Here is a 23359-nt window from a genome sequence, read left to right on the forward strand (position 1 = left end):
ATTCAAAACAAAAGAATGGATATAGCACATGATTAAAACCACAATACAAGATGATCTACAATGGTTACTATGATGTCTCTTATTATCTTCAATAGAATTGTCTACACTACCAGACATAGTAAAATTGAACATAGCAGTACAGAACAGAACGATATCAATATAAACAAAACATTGGAAACATTTTAGAACTTCAAAAGCAGGTAATAGTCAAACCCGAATGGGTATCCTAGTGAATCTTACTGTCTTCAGAGTAGTTTCCTATACTATCAGGCTTGATACTATCAAACATAACAGATTCGGATAAAATCAGTCAAGACAGGACAGTAATCTAACAAACCAGATTCAAATAAAATCAATCATAGTAAGACAGAGTTTCAGATTAAGTTAATAAGATATTAAGGATGGTTACTATAGTATATCCTGCTATTTTTGGAATAGCTGTCTATGCCTTCAAGTCTAGTACAAGTAGATAGACTGGAACAGAGTATAACCAAACTAAACAGAGCAATGAGAGCAATGTGGCTTTTAAATCCTGATACACTATTAACAATGTCCTCTACCTTCCTTTTTTAGACAATTCCTCCCCTTTTACTTTCACAGGGTGCATTGTACATTTTAGATCCCACTAACTCCTTTGATTGTTAGATTAGGGAGGCAGCCCACTATCTACCTAAGTGGTTCTGAACCTTTTTACACCTGAGCTTGATCTTAAGCTTTTGGTGGTCCTGGGGATTGAACTCAGGGCCTTTGCACTGAGCTATATCCCCAGTCTGTTTCTATTTTTCTGAGACATAGTCAGGACAAGTCAGTAAGTTTCCCAGGCTGAGTTCAAATTTGGACTCCTCCTACCTCATTTTTTCAGTGCTGCAATTACAGTTATGCACCGTTGCACCTGGCTTAATTTCCAAAATTTTTTTAATCTCAGTTGCTAAATTTATCACAGACTTATAGCAATCACCTCTGTGGTAGATTAACTGATGGTCAACTTGTCACATTCAGCTGAACTGAATCAGCACGGTATGGTATGGAAGGCCCACCTGAGGATTGTTGTCAACAGCATAAAAGGAGAACAGGAGAGGAGGAGGGTGCTGTTGAGTGCCCTGGAGAAGCTTGTCGTGCTGGCTTCCTGATATGAACTTGGCTGTTCTCATTGTGGGAGGAGCTCCGGACCTCCCTGCCACTGAGGATGGCTGCGGTTCTTTTTAGGGGAGTTCTGATCCTTACTTTGAGCATCACTTCCTGGCTCCAGTGCAGATCCCTCAGCCTGCTGGCACAGATCCTTCACCTCACTGGTGCAGACTTTCTAGCTTCCACTGCTGATCTTTGGGTCTTGCCAGCACAGATCTAAAAAAACAGACTTGCATGAAACATTGTTGTGGGCTCTAGATCTCCGTCTGGATTCAAGGAGATCATTGCCGTGGGCTCTAGGGCTTCAACTGGACTCATGCAGAACATTGCCATGGGATCCAGGCCCTTAGCTGGATTTTTTGGTCTCTAGTGTGTGGACAGATCTCCCACATTCTTTTGCATTTAATTCTTTGGGTAAATATCATAAAATAATCCTATAAATTATGTGGCCTATATTAAGTTGTCTCCTTGCAAACCCTGACTCCAACCACCTCATAAATGAGTACTATTTGCAGATCACACCTGGAATAGCATTCACTAGGGCTAGCAAATCACTTTGGCTTGGTGCCTTTAGAAACTGGTCTTGAGGCAAGAATTCTAATGCAAACAGTTTATTCTGGAAGCTGAATCATTAAGTGGTGGGAATACAACAGAGCAGGGAAGGAATGAAGTATGAGTTTTCAAGAGAGTCACTCCTGTGGGCAACTGGAGCTCAGTTCAGCTGAGAAACTCTGAGAGACAGCATTCAGTGTAACTTAGGCTTCTCAGCATCAAGGGAAAAAACTGGTCTTCACCTACCAACTTCCTCTGTATCGCTGAGTGAGAGACGCTTTCAAGGCATTCTTTCTCCAGCACTTCTGGCTTTTCCTGCACACTCACTACACATTCCACTGTGTCCAGGAAAAAGGCCTAGAGGCAAAGTACAGAAGGTACAGAAGCTTTGGTTGCCAAGCTACTTGCAGCCTGTAGAAGTGGACGTCAAAAAGGAGGTTAGTGTAGCACAAACCAGTACTGCTATACATGCTGGTAAGAACTGAGCAGAGAGCACGAACAGCGTCCACCGAGGAAACAAGACTCTTCCAAGTACAAAAACATTTACTTTGTTCGTTATGAGACGCATGAAAACTGTAACTACATTGAAATGATATTTCTCACCAAGCGGATGGGCTAAACTCCGAGTCTGAAGACTCACTGTGTGTGAGGCCTTGAAAACATTTATCCTCCACAGTGATCTTGATGTATAAAGTAAGGCCACTCTAATGGAGGAAAGTTGGGCAGTTTCTTTCAAAATTAAAATGTAAAATATACAGGAGGTCCCACTTCAAAGAATTTTTTGCAAGCATTTGAGATTAAAAGTAGGCATTGCTATTTTGTGTGTGTGCGCGCATGTAAGTGTATGTCTGTGAGTGTGAGTGTGTGTCTGTGTGTATGAGTGTGTGTGTATGAATGAAAACACTGTAAAAGCAGAATATGGGCAACAATTCAATCATTCTTCTGTGGGACTGGTGAAGCAAACTGATGCTTTCATAGAATGGAATGTGATGCACCTATTTAAAACAAGGTACGGTCTTACATATGTGGAGGATATAAAAATATATTACTAAGAAAAAAGATACAAGTGACATATAAAGTTTGGTTTCTTTTGTAGATGTGTATATGCTTTTAATTGCTCAAAGAAACAGCACAAAGATTCAAAAGAGTCACGCCTCATCTGGATGGGGAACTGGAGAAGTGGAAGCAGGCATAGAGGACTGTATTACACCTTTCAGCGCCACTTCAATTTTGTAATTACATGATTCATCTAGTTGTTAAAATGAATTTAATTTAAAAATTAATTGATTGTAGGAACAAAGATAACATAGTAAAAGCTTGATGCAAGACTTATCTTATCCAGGACCCAGAAGTGAGACCCTCTACTTAGAAAGGAGAAAGAGAAGAAGAGTTACAGGGTCTGGGCATGGTGGAGCGCACTTGTAAACCCAGCACTGGAGAGGCTGAAGCAGGAGGATCCCTGTGAGTTCCACGACAACCTGGGCTACAAAGTGAGTTCAAGGCCAGCCTGAACTGCATAGTGAAACCTGTCTCAAAAACAGAAAAAAAAAAAAAAAAAAAAGAAAAGAGGAGAAGTGAGGAGGAAAAGAAGAGGGGAAAAAAAGGAGGAGGAGAGGGAGAAAGAGCAGAAGAAAGAAGAAGAGTTCCGAGAATCAAGACAACTGAGAGGAAAGCTAAAATTCATGGAAAAACAAGACAATGTAGAGGAAAGAATGCAGCAGTGTGAAATGCTCAGCCTGGCTCCACAAGTACAGGTGAGTCGGAGAGGGCTGGCACCCTAGGGAGGAGCAGCGGGCCAGCAGTGCAAGCCCCAGGAAAAGCTGGAAACACACTGTGGGGCTTTACTCTGAAAGTGACTCCCTCTGCAAAGCAGGTGAGTTTTGGAGAAGAAATTCACTGCAGTACCTGCCACATAGGAGTGGTGTCATTAGAAGTCATTTTGAGAAAGACCTTTGCAAGACAGCTACTCCAGCTGTCACAAGTCACAGAATATTCACGCTCCTGGAGTGACTGGTGAAAGACAGCCACAAAAGACAGTCACAGATGCTCTTGAGAAGGTTAAGCAGCTCAGGCTGTGGGTGACATAGCTGTTCCATTCTCAGTGAGAAGAAACCAGGCAGGTCGTGTGCGGTTTTCTAAGGGAGATGGGTCTGAAAGTGCTGGTACTGAGTCCAGTGATGGGCTTAGTTCTCCTTCTGCCCACCTCCTGCACAAGGCATGGTGATCCCTTCCTTGGCTTTCCCGTCTGCCAGTGTGATCAGGGATGAGCCTCCATTCAGCTGTTTGCCAGATTCCTGGGTGTACCGGTAAATCAAGTGGAGCACCTCACAAGCCCCCCTACTCAAAGAAATCGGGGATAGCAGTGGGTTAGGGACCACAGATAGGCACAGAGAAGCATTAAAAACTTCTGGAGTAAAATACAGACCTAAGCAGACAGCACACCATTGCTGATGCCACCTGGTGGGGAAAGCAGGCAGGAGTCAACATTCACAGAACAAAAAGTAGGTGCGGAAACACAAATCCCAGGGGTGACTGACCGTGCCTATCCCACAGTTTCTGGATTACAAAACTACAGATCCTAGAAAGGAACTACCCACCTAACACCACACTGTGGAGCAACGTTTTAGACTCGTTTCTCTTCTTTTTTTTTTATTTTGTTTTTGATTTTTTTTTTTTTTTTGAGGGATGGGGGAATTGCTTCTTTCTTTTCTTTTGAATTTTTCCTTTTTCTTGCTGTTTTCCTGTTATTTCCACCTAATTCTTATCTAATTTTTAAAATCCTTTCATTTTATAATTATGTCACATTTTTCTCCTTATCCTCCTTGTCTTTTTTGATAATGTCATAAGTTAATTTTAATCGGTCTTAGTTATACATACTTTACTTTTCACTAACTTGATATGCAGAATTAATATCTGGAAACTAACAATGAAACCTTGAAAACAAACACATTTGTAACAAAAGGGAGCAAATGACACATACTGAATTTTTGTTATATGTGTGTATCTTAAAAATCATTTAAATGTAACTTTTCTTTAGAGTCAGTGCTCCTGCTTTAGTTCATACTGAGGACTCTTCTTGGGAAAAGTGAAGAATTGCCGAAGGCTCCATATTCCCCCAAGATTATGTTCCTCGTGCAGCTTCTGTGATTTCACTATAATATAAGAATAAACATAAAACAGAAGAAAAGGTGGAGAGGTGTCTCAGAGCGTTATTTTTCTGGGTGGAGTATTTGCATGCCTGAAGTCCAGTTTTACCAGCTTGGGCTGAAAGGTGTTGAACTCATGCAACCCCTTGAGGCAGTGATGCTAGTTTGTGCCCTTGGATTTGCTGTTCTCTTTGTCTTCCTCCTGCCTGCTGTAGATTACTACTCACATTCAATCCTTTGAGTCTTTTTCGCCACTCCAAGATTGAGCTACTATGAGTTGTGCTGCTATAAACACAGGTATGCAAGTGTCACTGTAACACAAGGTCTTTCATTCTTTTGAGAAACATACCTACAAGAGGAACACCTGGATCTAATGGAATAGCTAGTTTTAGTTTTTGAGGAGTCTCTATACTGATTTCCATGGTGGTGGTACTAGTTTACACTCCCACCAACTATGAGGAAGAATCCCTTGTTATTTGATTTTTTGATAACGGCCACTGAGATGGAATCTCAGTGTTGTTTTAATTTCCAAAGTGTTGAGAATTTCTTTGTGTATTTACTGGCTATTTGTACTTTTTCTGTGAAATGTCTATTCATTTTACTTGCCCATTTTTTTTATTGAGTCCTTTGGGGGAGTCATCTAATTTTTGAGTACTTTACATATTCTAGATGTTAATCTTTTGTCTGAAGAATAGGTGGTAAAAATGTTTTGCAATTCTGTAGGCCATCTTTTCACTCTGATGGCTATTTCCTTTGCTGTGCAAAAGTTTTTTAATTTGATCTCATTTTGTTGATTCTAGGTATCTTTTCCTGTACAACTGGAGTTCTGTTCAGAAAGAGCCTATATATAGCACTTTAAGAGTTTTACCAATTCTGCCTTCCAGTATGTTAAGTGTTTCTGTTTTAATATTTAGTGCTTTTTTCCATTTTTATTTTAGTTTAGTACATGGTGAGAGATATAAGTCTAGATTTAATCCTTTGCATGTGGACATCCAGTTTTCCCAGCACCATTTATTAAAGACTTTATCTTTCCCCCTGTGTATGGTTTTAGACACTTTATTAAAGATTAATTAGCTGAAATTTCTGCATTCTCTCTTCATGTCTATTTTTTGTCAGTATCATGCTGTTTTTATCATTAAGCTTTATAATATATTTTCAAGTCTGGATTGTGATGCCTATGCTTTGCTCTTGGTACCCAAAATTGCTTTTCTGTTCTGAGTCTGTTCTGGTTTGATATGAATTTTTAGGATTATTTTTTCCATTTCTTTGAAGAATGCTATTGGTATTTGATAGAGATTGTGTTAAATCTGTATATCCATTTTGAAAGTGTTTTTAATACGTTGTTCCTTACTAACAAAAATAGGGGATATCTTTGCATTTTCTGATGTCCTCTTTGATTTCCCTTTAAGAGTATTGTACTTTTCATTGTATGGGTCTTTTACTTCCTTAGGTTAATTGGGTGCTATTGTGAATGGTATTTGTTTCCTAATTTCTTTGTTAGTGGATTCATTATTGGTGTACAGAGGCACTATTGATGTCTGGGCACTGATTTTGTATCCTCCTACATTGCTAAATTTTGTTATTAAATTTTAGAAGACTTTGGTGGAATTTTTTCAAGTTTTCTAAATACCAGATCATGTCATCTGGAAATAATTTAAATTGGCTTCTTTATATCCTATGTATATCACTTTTTTCCTTTCCTGTCATAGACTATTTTTTTCTCTACAGTGCCTGTCTGCCATGTACCCTGCCTTGGAGTCAACTGACTATATACTGAAACATCTACAAACCCTGAGCTGCAATAAATCTTACGTCCTTAACTTGTGGGTTTTGGTATTTTATCTCGGCAACAAGAAAAGTAACAAAAACTAGTAGATTTCATTTCCTGTTATTGCATTACCAGACTTTTTAAATATTCTTTGATCAGTTTGATAATCCACATGTATCTAGAGATCTATCCATTTCTTCCAAATTCTCAATTTATTGGTATACAGGCTTGCAAAGTACTTGTTAATAATCCTTGATTTCAGAATTATTTGTTGTGACTTCACCTTTTTCATTTCTAATTGCATGGATGTGGGTCTCTTCTTTCCTTTTTTAGGGTTGGATGGGCTAAAAAGCTGTCTGTTTTGCTTAGTCTTTCAAAGAGCTAACTCTTTAATTCATTGTTTATATTGTGTTATTGGTCTCAATTTCATTGGCTTCTGATCTTTATAATTTCCTTCCTTGTACTAGGTTTGAATCTGGATTGTTCTTATTTTTCTAGGACCATGAGATGCAGCATTAGTTTATTTGTTTGGACTCACTTCATTTTTGTGATGTGGGCATTCACAGTTATAATCCTCACTTCAGCACTGCATTTATTGTGTCCTATAAATTCTGCAGTGTTGTACTGGCAACATTCTTTATTCTTTAGAAATTGTCTTATTTTTCTTTGATTTCTTTTGTAACTCATTGATTATATAAGTGTCTATAGTTTAAGAGTGATTATCTAATACTTTATTTAAGAGTGTATTAATAGTGCATATGCATTTACATCATTTTCTGGGGTTTTTTTCTCCATTGATTTCTGTTTGAATTGTTGCTTTAACCAATATGAAGTGACCTTCTTTGTCTCTTTGGATAAATTTTTCCTTAAAACCCACCTTTTCTGAATATAAGATAATGGCATATCTTGGTTTTGTTGTTGTTGTTCGTTCATTTGTTTTTTGAATCCTGTTGCATGGGATTGTTTTCCATTCTTTGAGTTTTAGTCAAGGAGTTTCTTTTGGGGATACATGTGTTTCTTCTTACATTATACAACTTGATTTTGTTTCTTGACCCAACCTACTAATCTATGTCTTTTGATTAGGGAATTGAGACCACTCATACTAAGAGTTATTATTGATAGGTATTGACTTAGCTTGTCATTGCTTAATTTTTCTGTTGCTGACTTCCTGGTCTTTCCTATTTAAATTCTCACTCTAGCTGGTGTACTCATTCTATAAGACTTGCTGCCATTGTTAACTTCATTGTCTTTTTCTAGGGTATCACTGAGAAATTCTTTGGAGCACTAGTCATGGTCGTGTATTTCTTTCAATCTTCTTTATCATGAAAAGAGCTTATTTCTCCATCAATTTCAAAACACAGTTTTGTAGGATATATCAGCCTGAGTTGGGAGCTGTCTTATTTAGGGACTTGAAACTCCTCACTCGAAGATCTCCAGGCCTTCAGGTTTATGTTGAGAAATCTGCTATAATTCTAAGGGGTTTACCCTTATAAGTGATTCATTGCTTTTGCCTCGCCGTTTTTAAAATTCTGCCCTTATGGTGGACATCCATGACTGACTATAATACGTCTAGGAGAATTTCTTTAGCGATCATGGCTCTTTGAGATTCTATATCCTCATTTATCTACATTTTAATTTTTTCCCATATTTAGAAAGCTTTCTGCTATTATTTCAGTAAATATGTTTGGGCTGTCTTCTGATTTTTCACTAATTCCAATTAATTTAGCCATCTTTGTATCATCCAGTAGCATTTAGGTCCATTTTTCATGTTCTTTTATTATTTTTTAGATATTTCTTATTAATTGGCCACTGAAAACAGCCCTGCCTTTTAGTTTTGACACTCTGTCCTCACACTGATCTTCTTTTGCTCATACATTTAATAAAATTCTTAATGTTCTGAAATTTTATTTGGAACCTCTTTATGGACTCTAATTCTTTTCTATGTTGTTCATTCATGGTTTGCATAATTTTGTTTAGCTCTTATATCTTTTTATTAATGTCTTCTGAAAACTCACTGATCATTTCATTTCTTTGGCCCATTATCTGTTTATTTATATTTTCTGTGATCTTGTCAAGCACCTTAATGATCTGCTTTATTAGTATCTTCTCAAATAAATCGGCTGTGTCAATTTTGGTTTTCTCCCCTTTAGTGCCCTTCAGATCATCTTTGCAAGAGATGAGAGTTTTTAGAGACATTTTGGTGCTTTGTTTTCTCATGTTTCTATTTTTTGTTTATTTCTTTTCACATGCAAGTTGAGGCTTATGAGTTGATTATAGTGGCAAGCTTTGTTACCTCTTTAGTTAATGTATGTTTTTTAGTGGTGTGATTTAGGTGTGTCTCTCCCTCTATCTCAGAATCCAATCACCTTCATTTACTTGGGAAGAAAGGTATTTTGCATATTTTGCACAGTGCCCAGTTCTCCAGGTAATGCTAATGAGTACAAGGCAATCTAGATATTGGCATCCAGAGAAAACTAATTAATAGCAGCAACTATGTCATCTTGACTACAGTAATAAAAGCAGCAATAGTAATAACACAGGGACCAATAATTTACACCATTAACCAAGGAAAAGAAATCTATAATTAAAATATAAACACTAAGACAAACCAAATATTAACCTACTCTTGACCTGCAGTAAATTTCCTCTAAACTTTATTCCATTAACAATAGGAGAGTATTCAGTAGTAATAGCATAGCATTAACTAGTTATCTAGAGATTCACAAAGCTTCGTATTTATACTATGAAAGGTATAAGGGAACTAAAGGCTGAAAAATAATTTTAAAACAATAGAATGTGAAATAGAAGAGAGAAAAGAAAGATGGGTTTCCTGTTTTGGAATGAAAGGAAATTAACAGTGTTAGGAAAGTTACAGTGAAGAATGAACAGGGGAACCGCAGTGGTGGTGAGGGCAGGCGGTGGAACAGCATGACCACTCCTGCTCCAGTGCCTATGATACAGGGAAAATGCCAAATACACTGTTCATGTTCCCCAAAGTCAAAGAATGAAGTCTGTCTTAGTTACTTTTCTCTCTTGTTATTGAGACAAAATACCTGATGCCCAAAGTTAGGGAAGGAAAGGTTTATTTCTTACAGGTTGGAGGTTTCAGTCCATACTCAGTTGGCTCCAAGGCAAAATGACATGCCTGAGGGGCAGCGGTTCATGGCGGTGGTAAACAGCAAGCACAAGTCGGGCAAAAGAGAGAGAAGACACGCTTTCTTCCCTGTTACATTGTATGTTACAGGCTCTGTTACAGGCTCCACTCCTGGGTGGGTATAGCACTCATACCACCTGAGCACTAGACCAGGAACCAATCGCAAACGCTAGATTTGGCCAGGTCCATGATTTCATAAGGCTTGGGAGAGGGAGGCCTCTGATCATAAACCATAACAAATTCTAAGAAAGAATTGAGGTTAAGAGTAGGAAAATGTATTGGAGAAAAGGAATGGAGAATAGGAAGCTAACAAAGGGAGTAAAAAATATTTTCACTGAAAACTAGAGTACTCTAAAAAAGGAGACTGAAGAGAGAACATCAGAAAATGGAAACATTTCCCTTGTTCTAGGGTAAGAAGAATGAATACCGTGAAAATGGCCATACTCCTCAAATTGTTTTACAGACTTAATGCAATCTTAATCAAAATACCAATAGTTTACCTCACAAAGTTAAAGAAAACAATCCTAAAATTAATTTGGAACCAGAAAAGACCTAGAGTAGCAAAAGCAATTCTGGGCAACAAAATCCAGGCCAAGGGCATCACTATCCCTGACTAGAAATTATATCACAAAGCTACTGTGATAAAAACAGCATGATACTAGCAAAAAACAAGGATCAATGAAACAAATTAGAAGATGCATAAACAACTCCTAATACACTCAACCATCTTGTCTTCGAACCAAACATTCTCACTGAAAGAAAGATAGCCTCTTTAATAAGTGATATCAGAAAAACTGGCTTTCCATACACTAAGATTTGAACTAGACTCATCTCTGTGACCATCCACTAAACTAAAATCAAAATGAGTCGAAGATCTAAATATTAAAATGGAAATTTCAAATCTACTGGAAGACAGAATGTGTAGAACTCTGGAAGACATAGGTGTAGGCAAAGACTTTATGAACAAAACCCCAGTTGCACTGGAATTATCACAAAGAATCAACACCTGGAATCTCATCGTATTAAAAATCTTCTGCACAGCAAAATAAATCATTAACATAGCAAAGAGACAACCCACAGAGTGGGAAAAATTTTCTGCCAGCTGTTTATGAGACCAAGAACTGCAATAAAGAACTCAAAAACTCAGATACCTCCCTCCATTTAAAAACACAATCAAAAAATGGTCATCTTAAATAAATACACACTTTTTAGATAAAATAGTAGAAACAGCAAATAAGTATATGGCAAAATGTTTAACATCACTGGTCATTGGAAAGATGCAAATTAAAGCAATGCGAAGATTCTATCTCCAGAAAAAAATGGATACTATAAAGAAATCAACCAGAAATAAATAGTCAGTGGGAAAATAATCAGCCACCTGGTCCCTGATGAATGCAAGTTGCAGGGCAGGGCTCACCTAGACTGTTGGACTTAAAGTAAATATTTATGGGATCTGATTGTTCTCTTCTCTCATCAGGCATTATCCATATCCTGCATCAGACCAGTCAGTAATTCCACTCCCCTTCTGTTCTGGTGTAGGGTAAGTGGTCACTAAAGCCTGATATCAGCTCAAGCTGTAGCCAAGCTCCCCTAGAGGATAGCTTCAGTGGTCTCTGAGTGCCAGAATGGCTGAACACATTGAAATGAATCTTGGGAAGGCAATTCCAGAGGTAGTCCACCTCAACAAGGGGACCCAGAAACTCTTTTTCTGGATCCTTGACATATCTTCAAGACATCTTTTCTATTATACTGATGCATAGTAATTGTCTTTTTTATATGAATATTGTCTTAGTTACTTTTTACTCATCACTGAGACAAAATACCTGATGCCCAAAATTGGGAAAGGAAAGGTTTATTTCTTACAGTTTTTGGAGGTTTCAGTCCATACTCAGTTGGCTCCAAGACAGGGTATCATAGTGGGGCCGCAGTTCATGGTGGCTGCAAACAGCAAGGCCGAAACTGGCAAGAGAGAGATACACACCTTATTCCTCCAATACATTTGGGGAGGTGGCTGGATCATGGATGTATATGATAAGTGTATTAGTCTGCTAAGAACCCAGCAGGAAAGGCCAAGCCAGCTCCAGTCACACAGAAAAAAAGTCAGTATGGTGACACAATGGGAGGAGTGTGCTTTACTGTCCCTGCCCCGAATATGCTGAATTCCAATAGCAGAGCTCAGGAAGGAAGCTCTAACTCCAACATCACAATATGAAGAATTATTTTGCATTGATTTCTCACATTCCCCCCCCCTTTTTCTCTTTTGCTTGTTTTGAGTGTTTTGTTTACTTGTTTGACTTTACTTTCACTTTTTTAAAATTATTTTTTCTGATTTTTCTTTTCTTTTTCTGGTTTTATGGCAACTTTATCTAATTATACTTATTTTCTTTAATTGGACTTTTATCTCACTTTTCTGTGTTCTTTCTCATCTTTTTCTTTCTTTTTCAAATTTTGTCTCTTCCTTCATTTTCCCTTACCCCAACCTCTGAATTTGTTTGAAACAGGGTCTCACTCTGTAGTTCAGGCTGGCCTTGAACTTACTATGTAGTTACTATGGCCTTGAACTTACTCACCTAGGCTGGCCTCAAACTTGTAGAACTCATCCTGTGTTAGCTTTCTGAGTTCTGGGATTACAGGTATATTCTGCCAGCCTGGCTACTATTATTACTATTAAGCTTCATTAATTTTTAATTCATTCTATGATATGATAGCTGATTTCTTTTCTGTGGTTAATAGTGGCATAGTTGTTACTTTTGGTAGATATTTAGCATATGTCAGTATTTGCTTTCATATTGTGTTTATATTGTTACTGCAGACTGCTCTTCTCTTGTTAAAGGTAGTATAAGTATAGATTTTATTGTTTCTTATGGCATATGAATAATCAGGTAAGCTTTGAATCTATAAATACTTGCTGATATCTTTTCTGTTCTTAATGGGACAATGATGGTCTCCTATTGAAATATCACTTTGAGTAAGTTGAAGAGAGGTACAAACACAAAAATAAAACAATACAAAAACCAACTAATGAAAGAGATCTTTAGTTAGTGGTGGTGGTGACAGAGATTTTCTACCCTAACTGATCTTTAACTGGTCACACAAAAACTATAGAAACATGAGAATCCAAAGCAACTGAATTCTTCCAAAAAACCTTCACACTGCCAATGCTGATGCCAGAGGCAGTGAAGGAGAGAAGATCTAGAAACCAAATGGACAAAATATTTACCTAGATAAAAGAAAAAGTAATAAGCAAATTAATAATGTTAGCAATTTTAAAGGATTTAAATAAATATAAATGATTTAATTAATAAAATGTTTGACAAGCTTAAAAAGAAACAAACACCACTGTAATTCAGAGTATTACAAGAAACTGTTTTAAAAACTTATATCCCTAGGAATCAATCTAATGAATGAATATGACTCATCTATGAAAAAAGGATAATCTTGAGACTTTTTTGGGAAATGGAGCTAACTTGAGACCATACTCATAGGTGAAATGAATCAAACTCACATTTATAAATATCATACTGTCTACTCCTATATAAAAAAATAATAAAAAATAAAAATCTGAAAAAATAATAAGATCCAAAATATACAATATAGATATTGTAATAATAAAAGGGGGAGAAAGTGCTCACAAGGAAAGAACAACTGGGATGGGGGAAAGCAGAAGAGGAAGAAGGGAAAAGATTATGTGTATGTTGGGGAACATATAAATGTATGTATGTATGTATATGTATGCTTGATGGATAATTATACTATTAATCTCCTTTAGTTCATCAAAAAGAATAGTTTACACTGTCATTGTTTGATTGATCTCTTTTGTGCCTATATTTTATAACCTGAACAACTACTTCTAAGATAGCAATATGCAATATATTTACTCGTGTTAATTCTCTACTTTTTAAAAAAATCTGTATCATTTCTACCCTTTTTTCTTTTTTTATTTAAAAAAGAAATAAAACATAAAAATGGTAAAAAATGATACAGAATTTCAAAAGTAACATTAAGAAATCATTAGTTGATATATTACATATTGCTATCTCAGAAGTAGCTATCCAAGTTACAAAATTAAAGCATAAAAATGAGCAGGCAACCGAAGAATGACAGCACAAACCATTCTGTTTGATGGACTATCAAAAACTTAGTAGTATGGTTATCTATCTTGCACACTTAAACATACTCAGTTATATGTGTATACCTATAGGTTGTTCTTTCCTTTCTAGCACTTTCTTTCTCTTTAACTATTACAATATCTATTATACATTTTGGATCTTATTACTCTTACAGCTTTATTATTATCATTTATTTTTTACACTAGAGAAACAATATATTTATAAATGTGAGTCTGATTTATTTCACTTATGAGGATACTCTCAAGTTGCCTCCATTTACCTATAAAAGCCTCAACATCATCTTTTTTATAGCCGTGTAATAGTCCATTATATAAAAATACCACATCTTTTTTTATCCATTCTGCAGTTGATGGGAATTTTGGTTGTTTCTAAGATTTAGTTATTACAAATTATGCTGCTACAAACACACTATAAAATTGTGCACATATATCACTGTGACATAACCTTTTCAATTTTCCTGGGAAAATACCCAGGAGGAGAATAGCTGGATTGAATGGATCTATCCTTTTTTTCTGTGTTGCTTTCTAAAATAAAAAAAATCTAAAAAAAAATTTTAAAAAGAAGACATTTATGAAAAGAAACTGATGGGGGAAAGGAAGGAGGAGAAAAAGAAAAACAATGTATCTATATACGCAAAGATAGTTAAGCTAGTTTCTCTTAGTACACTGAAAAAATTTAATTTCTCCAAGGCACACAGCTGCATTCTGACAAAGCTGAATTAGGCCACAGACGACTTGGCTTCCATACGGAAAGAAGTTTCTGGACCTTTTTGAAGCAGGTGATTTTGTTAAAAACAGATTAGCTAAAGATCAAAAGAACAGACTAATCAGAAACAAGTATACCAACTATTAATTTTGTACTTTTCAGTAGTAAGTACTTTACTTCTAATAAAATGACCAGAGTAAAAGAAGAGCATATCCAATGATAAATCACATAATGATTATTGAAATGCTCGCATGAATAAGACTGTGTCAAAATTGCTTTGATACAATAAAATAGTTTTTTACAAACCTGGCTAACTATAGCACACAGGCCTCAGTAGTTGTCATGGATAGTACCTACTTAGATATATCTTCGAGAGCACCTGCTGCAAGGAGTGTGACTGGCTGACAATCCCCAACAGCCATATTGGAGAATGTACCATATCATTCACATGACCCGCACTGACTCTGGGATGCTCCCAGCCAATGGTGATGAATGATAGAAACACCCTGTCTTAGTTACTTTTTTCCTTGCTGAGAAAAATGCCTGACACCAAAAGTTGAAAGTGGAAAGGTTTACTTGGCTTACAGTTTGTAGAGGTTTTAGCTTGTAATCAGCTGGCTCCAAGGCAGGGAGGTACAGGAGATGGGCAATGCAGAGGAGAAAGAGTTCATGGTGGGCAGAAGGTAGTGAAACAATATGGATGATCAAGCTCTCTCTATCCCTTATATCTTACCATGCTACTTAGGGTGGGTAGCATTCACACTCTTAATCCTGGAGCCCTTGATCCTAGTATTGTACATGAATCAATTCCAGCACTACAAGTTCTGGATTCAGCCACTTCTGACTCTATGAGGCTTTAAGGGATGTCTAGACACAGCCACAACATCTCTGAACTAAGCCAGCCCTGACACAAGCCCATTTCTTCTAATGAGCAGCATTTGCTCAGGTAGCTCCCCGAAGGTCCAGCCAGGAACTTTGCATAACTGCGGCTCTAACCACAACCATAATTTTAACCATAACCCTAACCCTAATCCTCTGGATTCCTTTCTACCAAATTTTCCCTCACCTTTATCTTTTGAGGTATAAGATTTTCATTGCAATATGAAGCTTCCTCTTCCTTTAGCCCGTAAGGCACTTCCTCCAGTAAATCTCTTAGCCTGGGATTAAGGATACAGCTCAGTAATAGAGGGTGCAGCACTTACTATGAATAAAGTCACACATTCAACTCCCAGGACCAAACAAAAAATCTCATATTGGAAACTACTGTATGTTTCTTGGAAGACCCAGAAAAACACAGGTAGCAAAGCTGAAAAATCAAGTATCTTGATTAATAGCATGTCTGAATAACTATAGCACTTATGATCCCTCTCACCCACACACCCCCTAGAGAGTTTGTTTCACTGATTATTGTGCACAGGCACAAGCAAGTGAAAGTGCACATAACACAGCACAGTGGGAAAGTGGATTCCCTCTTCCCCTATCATTAAAGACAATATAGCCTTCTATAAATATATGTAAAACTCTAAAGATACATGTCAAATGTCTTACAAACACTTGTGTGAAAGAAAATGTTTCTGTTTTACTGAATATTGTGAAGTTACAGTTAGAGGGGAACAAAATGAGGTGAGAAATTAAGGGATGGAAGATTCTTGAATAATGAAAGTTGAAGATAACTGAATCCAAGAAAGTTATAGACTTAACCTTCTACCGTCCTCAAAGAGGACTATGAAAGGAAGTGTATCATATGCTCAGAGATACCTCCTACAGTAAGGTTGGGTCAAATAGAGGAATTTTAGCACAAATTTTTACCAATGTTGTGAAGTACTCTGATAAATATCTCCAGGACTACCAAAACAAAGTGTCCAGATTGAGGCAGACTTAACAATCAGGGAGACCAGAATAATGATATCAATTACCGAAGATACAGTACCAGACTCCTCTGTCATCTTCCAGACCCAAATAATTTATGAACTCTGCTTTGATAAGATCACAGGAAAGAATTACATACAAGTTACTTGTATGTGTCGGTGGTAGTTCCACAAGTTATTCGGAGGTAACAATAGCATTTCTTATACCTGGGAGTTGTGTAGGAAATTTTATGGGAGGACACAAAATGAGTCTCAGTGTCAACAGAGAGGTAAGGAGAAAAAATAACAACAAGAAATAAAGACTAAATTAAAAGAAACATACTAAAAACACAGTAATAAAAATGGATAGGGTAAGAGTACAACTCAATAGTAAAGCAGGTGGTTAGTGTGCTTGAGGCTTCGGGTTCAGTCCCTAGCACCAAAGGAAAAAACAGTTTTTTTTAAAATGTGCAAAAGAATATAATACAAATATACAAAGGAAATCCAATGTAAGTGGAATTAGAGAACCATAAAATAATACATACAAAATAGAACCATAAAAAAATTTAAAATTCTAATTCACGCATGTTTCCAAAATTTAAAACGTTTTGGATCTGTGTAACAAGGAAAATTAATGCCAACCAGAGAGCACTAGATACATGCTTTAAAATCACTGAATTTTAAGGAAAATTCCTTTATGTATCCAGGAAAAATGAAAATTATACTCTTAGAAACATTTTATAGTAGAAAACACTGGAGCAGAGGCTTCACCACCATCAGAGCAGGTGCCACCCCTTGCCATGAGCCTGTCACCCTGAACCTGGAGGAAAAAAGTCACATTCCTCCTGTGAGCCCTCCGCTGCAGGCCTGGAGGAGAAACCACATCCGAAGGCCCCACCACCTCCGAGGAAGCATTGGTGAGCTGCTGCCCTGCACTTCTCCACCACCCCAGGAACCTTAGATAAGAGAAACTCGAGCACCTAGCCCCAATACCCCGCAGCATGGAATAGGAAGCCAGTGCAGGAAGCACCCAGGACTCAGCAACTGGCTGATTCAGAGGAGCACAAGAAAATATCAAGACAAAGGAGCAAGGTGCAATCTCAGACCTCCAGCCCACCCAGAACAAGTCCAGGAGACATAGACACAAAAAGAGATTAAAAGTCACACACCTGAAATTTCCGAAATGATAGCAACTGAAGTAAGGAAATAGCTTAGTGCTTGTATTGTTTAATTGATTTTGAATGCTTGCACCTGGCAGTCTGATAGTCTGAGTTACTGTTTGGAGGTTAGCAATATGCAGTATAGTGACTACTGTTGTACCTACAGTCTTGTTTTTGAAATCTGGTATCATTCTCATTGTTTTGTTTTATTCGGTTTAAAATAAATTTAAAAAGAAAATACTGGATAAACATTTTTAAAATATTTAACATTTGTAAAGTTGTAACATTTTCCAAGATGTAATAAAATATAATCTAAGGATTTTAAATCTGGTCCAATTACTTTTTGTTTTTGTTTGTTTGTTTTGTTTTGTTTTGTTTTTTGCATCAGGGATCGAACTCACAACCTCGCACTTGTCAGGCAGGTACTTATGCCACTGAGCTAAATCCCAGCCCCAAGGTCCAACTACTTTTTAAATGAAAAAGTCACCAAGAGTTGTGAACATACTAGAAGTCAGGACATGTTGTTCCTAAAAGCCCTTCCTGAAAAATACACTAAAAGACTATCTAGCACAATAGGATTGGAAAGACAATGTAGCACAATAGGATTGCCTTCAGGATAAATTCAAGATGTAAGCATCACATACACTGAATTATAGAACAAGGACTATATTAAATAGGCTGATAGACTGTAAATTCCAAATGTTCTGAAACTGTAGGGATAATACAAATAGCAACAATAAGAAAAGAGGGTGTGATGGTTGATGGATTGTGTCAGTCTGAGCAAAAGAAGCTCAACTAAATTGCTCAGCAATTCCACTCCCTATACAAAGGGGAAAGGAGGGATGGATTTGCTTCTGTTTCTTCAGAGGAGCCCCTGTCTTCCCTTCACCTTGGACATCATCTCCTGGTTTCCAGTGCAGATCCTTCAGCCTTCTGGTGTGGACTCCTTAGGCTTCCTATCCTAAACCGATTGACCTCCTGATACAGACTCACATGAAACTGTGCAGTGAGCTCCAGAACTTTGACTGAATTCTTTGGTCTCTGTTGTGCAAACAGACTCTGCACTCTTCCACATCCAACTCTGTGCGTGGCCATTGTAAGCAGATCTTGTAAATTCTTACATATTTACATATCTTGTGTTATGTCTGATTCTCTAGTAGACACTGACTGATACAAAGGAGATACACTAAGAGTAGATCAGATATAAAATGTTAGCTTTCCAACTATGTTTTTTAGAATATCCAATAAAAGAAAAGGTAAACTAAAGATACCATTTGAAACTGACAAACCAAATAATAGCAGTTTAAGTTTATTTAAGCTTGCAAAGATTAAGGATAAACCATTGAATAAAACTGAGTTTGGGGACAGAAGGAAGGAAGAGGTAGCTATTTTGTGTTGATTCTCATAACAAATAAGCAGATAATATTCAAAGAAAGAGAGGGCCGGGGATTTAGCTCAGCGGCATAAGTTTCTTGCCTGGCAAGTGCAAGGTTGCAAGCTCGATCCAGGCATGTGCTCTCTGAGAAGGTTAAATAGCAACATACTACAAAAGAAAGAAAGAAAACGAGAGAGAGAAAAGAAGAAAGGCAGGAATGAAATTGCAAGGCAGGTGCCAGGCTCCAAAGCAGACATGGTGCTACAGTGTCACCTGGTGGATATGCCCAGTGCAGCATCAATCCCAGCTTTAGTGAGACACAACTCTAACATGTTGTATACCGACCACATATTAAGTATATTAAAAATAAATATTTAAAGGCATACTGATTAAACAAGAAAAAAGAATAGCAGGTAAATATAGGATAATAGTGAGTATAAATGGAAAATCCTTTTATCCTGCTGCTTATCACAGTCACCCTTAAAAACTGGTTTACACAGTTTTTAAAGTTAGTTGAGTTTACTAACTTTAACTTGTCCAAGGACTTTAAGATCTCTTTATTCCTTTGACAAGTCAGTTTTTCATACTGCTTTTTAAGAATTACATTTTTTAATCTTACTCATTGTATACTTGTTTCTGGTTGCTTTTTCCCAATATGTATCTTTCTAAATTAAAGTTTTCATTTTGACAAAAAGAAAAACTTGTATATTAAGCAACCTAATTAATGCTTTTTGTGTCAGGTAACAAAATTAATTCTGGCAAACTCAGAGTTTATCCATGAACTTCTCTAATTTTTCTAAATTTTTCCTTTTAACTCCAATGTGCACAAAATTATTTACTTACTTATTAGTATATATTTTCACTACATAATGTTTACATTCATGTTGATGAGTAGGTAAATGCACTTAATATATCTTGTTTTATTTCCCCTCCCCATCTCCTCCTTTTGCCTCTAGATTCCCTTTCTATCTTCTACATATCTGGTTTTCTCCTGCTTTGGGGTTTTTTAAAAATTATTTATACTTTGAGTTTCTCATATAAGAGAAGTTACACAACATTTAAGCTTGTATGCCTGTCACTTAACATGATGGTCTTAGGGTACATCGACTTTCCTCCAAATAACTCAAGCTTGCCCTTCATTCATGCAGAGTAGTCCTCTGCTGTGTGTAAGTACCATGTTTTCTTCATAATAGACCTTGCTAGAAGCCACTTCCAAACTAGCTTTCATAAATTGTTCTTCCTCAAACATGGGTTCACATGTATCACACTGATATGATATCTTCAATTCTTTGGGGAAAAATCTAGAAAAGGAGTAGCTGGATAGTTTTTTGAAGATCTCCATACTGATCTCCACAGCTGTACCAATTTACATTCCCAACAAAAATGTAGAAAGATTCCTTTTTCTTCCCCAGCCTTGCCAACATCTGCTATTTTTCCTTTGTTTGTTTTTTCTATTTGTTTTTATTTTATGATGAATTTTCATTTTTGTGGCCAGAGATGTTGACCATTTCATGTGCTCATTTGTCCAGTTGTACAGTTCTTTTAAGAAATGCTAATCATTTCAGTTGCCCACTTTCTTTATTAGATCTATTATTTTGTAATTTCTGATTTTTTTTAGTTCTCTCTAAATTCTAGATATTAGTTCTTTGTCAGAGGAGTGGCTAGCAACATTTTTTCCATTCTGTAGGTTATCTCTTCACTATATAGTTTCCTTTGCTATGCAAAAGTTTTTAATGTGATATATTTCCATTTGTTGATCCTTGATGCTAGTTCTGGTGTAACTGGGATTCTGTTTGGAAAGTCTTTTCCTGTGACTATGTCTTTAGGAATTTTATTTGTCTTATCTCCCAGTAGACTGTCTCTATTTTAATATCTATCTTTCATCTTTTTTTATTTTATTGTGCTGCATGGTGATACACAGGTCTGGATTCAGTCTTCTATGTGTGTAACCAGTTTCCCCAGTACCATTTGTTGGAGAGACTATCTTTCCTTTAATGCCTGTCTCTGGCCACATTGTCAAAGGTCAGATGGCCTAATGTGCCTGGGGTTGTTCCATTGTCTTCAATCCTGCTCCATTGATCCACATCTCTTTTTGTGTCTGTCTTGCTGTTTTGTTTTGGTTTTTGTTTTTATTTTTGTTTTTGTTTTTTCCCTGTGGCTTTTTTCTATAACTTCACATCCAGGACTGCAATGCCTCATGTTTTGTTTTGTTTTGTTTTGTTGCTTCTTGTTGTTGTCATGGTTGCCTACAATTTTACTACCCTGGTTCTGCACTAGTTCCATATATTAGTATAGTGTTTTCTAGTTGTATGAAGAATTTTTTTGTCATTTTGCTTGGGACTTTATTAAGTACATATATTGGTTTTGGAAATACAGACATTTGGACATTGTTGGTCTACCTATGCAGAAACAGGGGACATCTTTCCATTTTTTTTTTTTTGATGTTCTCTTCGATCTCCATTTTCAGAATATTGTAGTTTTCATTTTACAAGTCTTTCTCTTCCATTGTTAGGTTAATGTCTGAGAATTTAATTTTCTTGATGCTATTGTGAACAGTATGTTTTTATAATTTCTTTCTTAGTGGGTTCATTATTGGTGTACAGGTTCACTATGATCTTGATGTGCTGATTTTGTATCCTACTACCTTGCTAAACTTATTTATTAGTTCTGTGAGACTGGTAGGATTTTTGTCTTCTACATAAAGAATCATGTCATCCGCAAATGATAATTTGTCCTTCTTTCCTATATGTATACTCTTCCTTTCTCTTCTCTGATTGCTCTGGCTAAAGTTCTAAGTACAGCACTGTGCTAAAAAGGAATGGTGATAGTGGACATCCTTGACTTCTTCCTGATTTTGAAAGGAAAGCTTTCACCATCTCTCCATTTACTATGATGTTGTGGGTGGGTTTGTCATGAATACTTTTTGTTAGATTGGGATAAGGGCCTTCTATAGCTATTCATTCAATCATGAATAAATGCTGAATTTTTAAAAAAGCTTTTTAATACATCTATTGATGTGGTCATGTGATTTTAACTCTTGCTCATGCTTATGCCATGTGTTGTATTTATTGATTTTTTTGAAAGTTTTCGATGTAATTCAAGTTGGCCTTGAACTCACTATGTAACCAAGGTAGCCCTTAAATTCACAGCAATCCTCCTGCCTCAGTCTCCCAAGTTTTGGGATTACAGACATTTATTGATTTGTATAGATGGAATTATTCTTGCATCCCTAGAATAATGCCACTTGGTCATGATGTATGATGTTTTTAATGATTTATTACATCCTGTTTGCCAGTATCTTTTGTCTTTTTTTTTTTTTTTTTTTTTTTTTTTTTGAGATGAGGTCTTGCTAAGTAGTTCAGGCTGGCCTTGAGCTCACTTTGTAGCCCAGGCTTGTATCCAACTCACAATGATCCTTCCACCTCAGCCTCCCGAGTGCTGGGATTACAGGCGTGAACCACCACGCCCTGTTTGCCAGTATCTTGTTGAGGATTTTTGTTTCTATATTCATTAAACAGACTGCCCTGTAGTTTTCTTTTATAGTTGGATCCTTATGTGGTTTAGAATAAGGATAATGCTAGCTCTCAAGAGTGAGTTTCAAAATACACCTTTCTTTACAGTTTCATTAAGGAGTCTGAGGAATGTGGGCATTATATCTTTCCAAAGCCTTAAATTTCAGTAGTAAATCCGTTGAGACCTGACCTTTTCTGAGTTGATAGGCTTTTATTACTTCCTCAATTCCATTGTCTTATATTGGATTACTCTGTTTTTGTACTTCCTTGATTTAGTTTTGGCAACTCATATGCATCTAGGAAACTATTGTATCTGGGTGTCCAATTTGTCAGAATACAATTTTTCACAGTATTTACTTACAATCTTCTTTCACCTTTTCCATTTCTAATTGCTTTGATATGCATCTTTTCTTTCCTTCCTTTTGTAAGTTTAACAGTGATGCATTTTGTTTTGTTTTTCAACGAACCAGCTCTTCAGTTAATTGATTTTTGTAACTTGTTTTACTCTCAATTTGAATAACTTTACTCTCCTCCTTATGATTCTCTTCCTTCTTCACTATTGTTTGTTTGTTTGTTTTTCTTTCCTTATTTTCTTATTTTAGCTCACTCTGTTTCTCTAGTGTGAACATTAATAGCAATACTTTTCTCTGATTACTGCTTTCATTTTCCAGTACATTCTGGTATTCTGTACTGACATTACTGTTTGATTCTAAGAGTTGTTTCATTTCTTCTTTGATTTTTCTTCTGTGACTTACTGAGTGCTCAGGAATGTGTTATTTAATATCCATGTGTTTGTAAAATATCTGTGATTTCTTTGCAGTTTATTGCTGCTTTCAGTGCCCTGTGATGAGTGCACAATGGATAATTTCCATTCTTTTGTAT

The 23359-nt window shown here is 36.5% G+C and overlaps 1 long non-coding RNA gene across 1 annotated transcript in view; it reads right to left on the reverse strand.

The window, feature by feature from the left end:
• The window catches only part of LOC134474675 (uncharacterized), a 42896-nt gene that overhangs the window by 14321 nt on the left and 5216 nt on the right, over positions 1 to 23359 (reverse strand). The window contains exon 2 of the long non-coding RNA XR_010045556.1: positions 11612 to 11707. This is a non-coding gene — a long non-coding RNA (uncharacterized LOC134474675). The remainder of the gene's footprint in view (positions 1 to 11611; positions 11708 to 23359) is intronic.

This window comes from Cavia porcellus, unplaced genomic scaffold (assembly GCF_034190915.1).
Source record: "Cavia porcellus strain 051 isolate PalLab524CR breed Dunkin Hartley unplaced genomic scaffold, mCavPor4.1 scaffold_2, whole genome shotgun sequence".
Classification (NCBI taxonomy): Eukaryota; Metazoa; Chordata; class Mammalia; order Rodentia; family Caviidae; genus Cavia; species Cavia porcellus.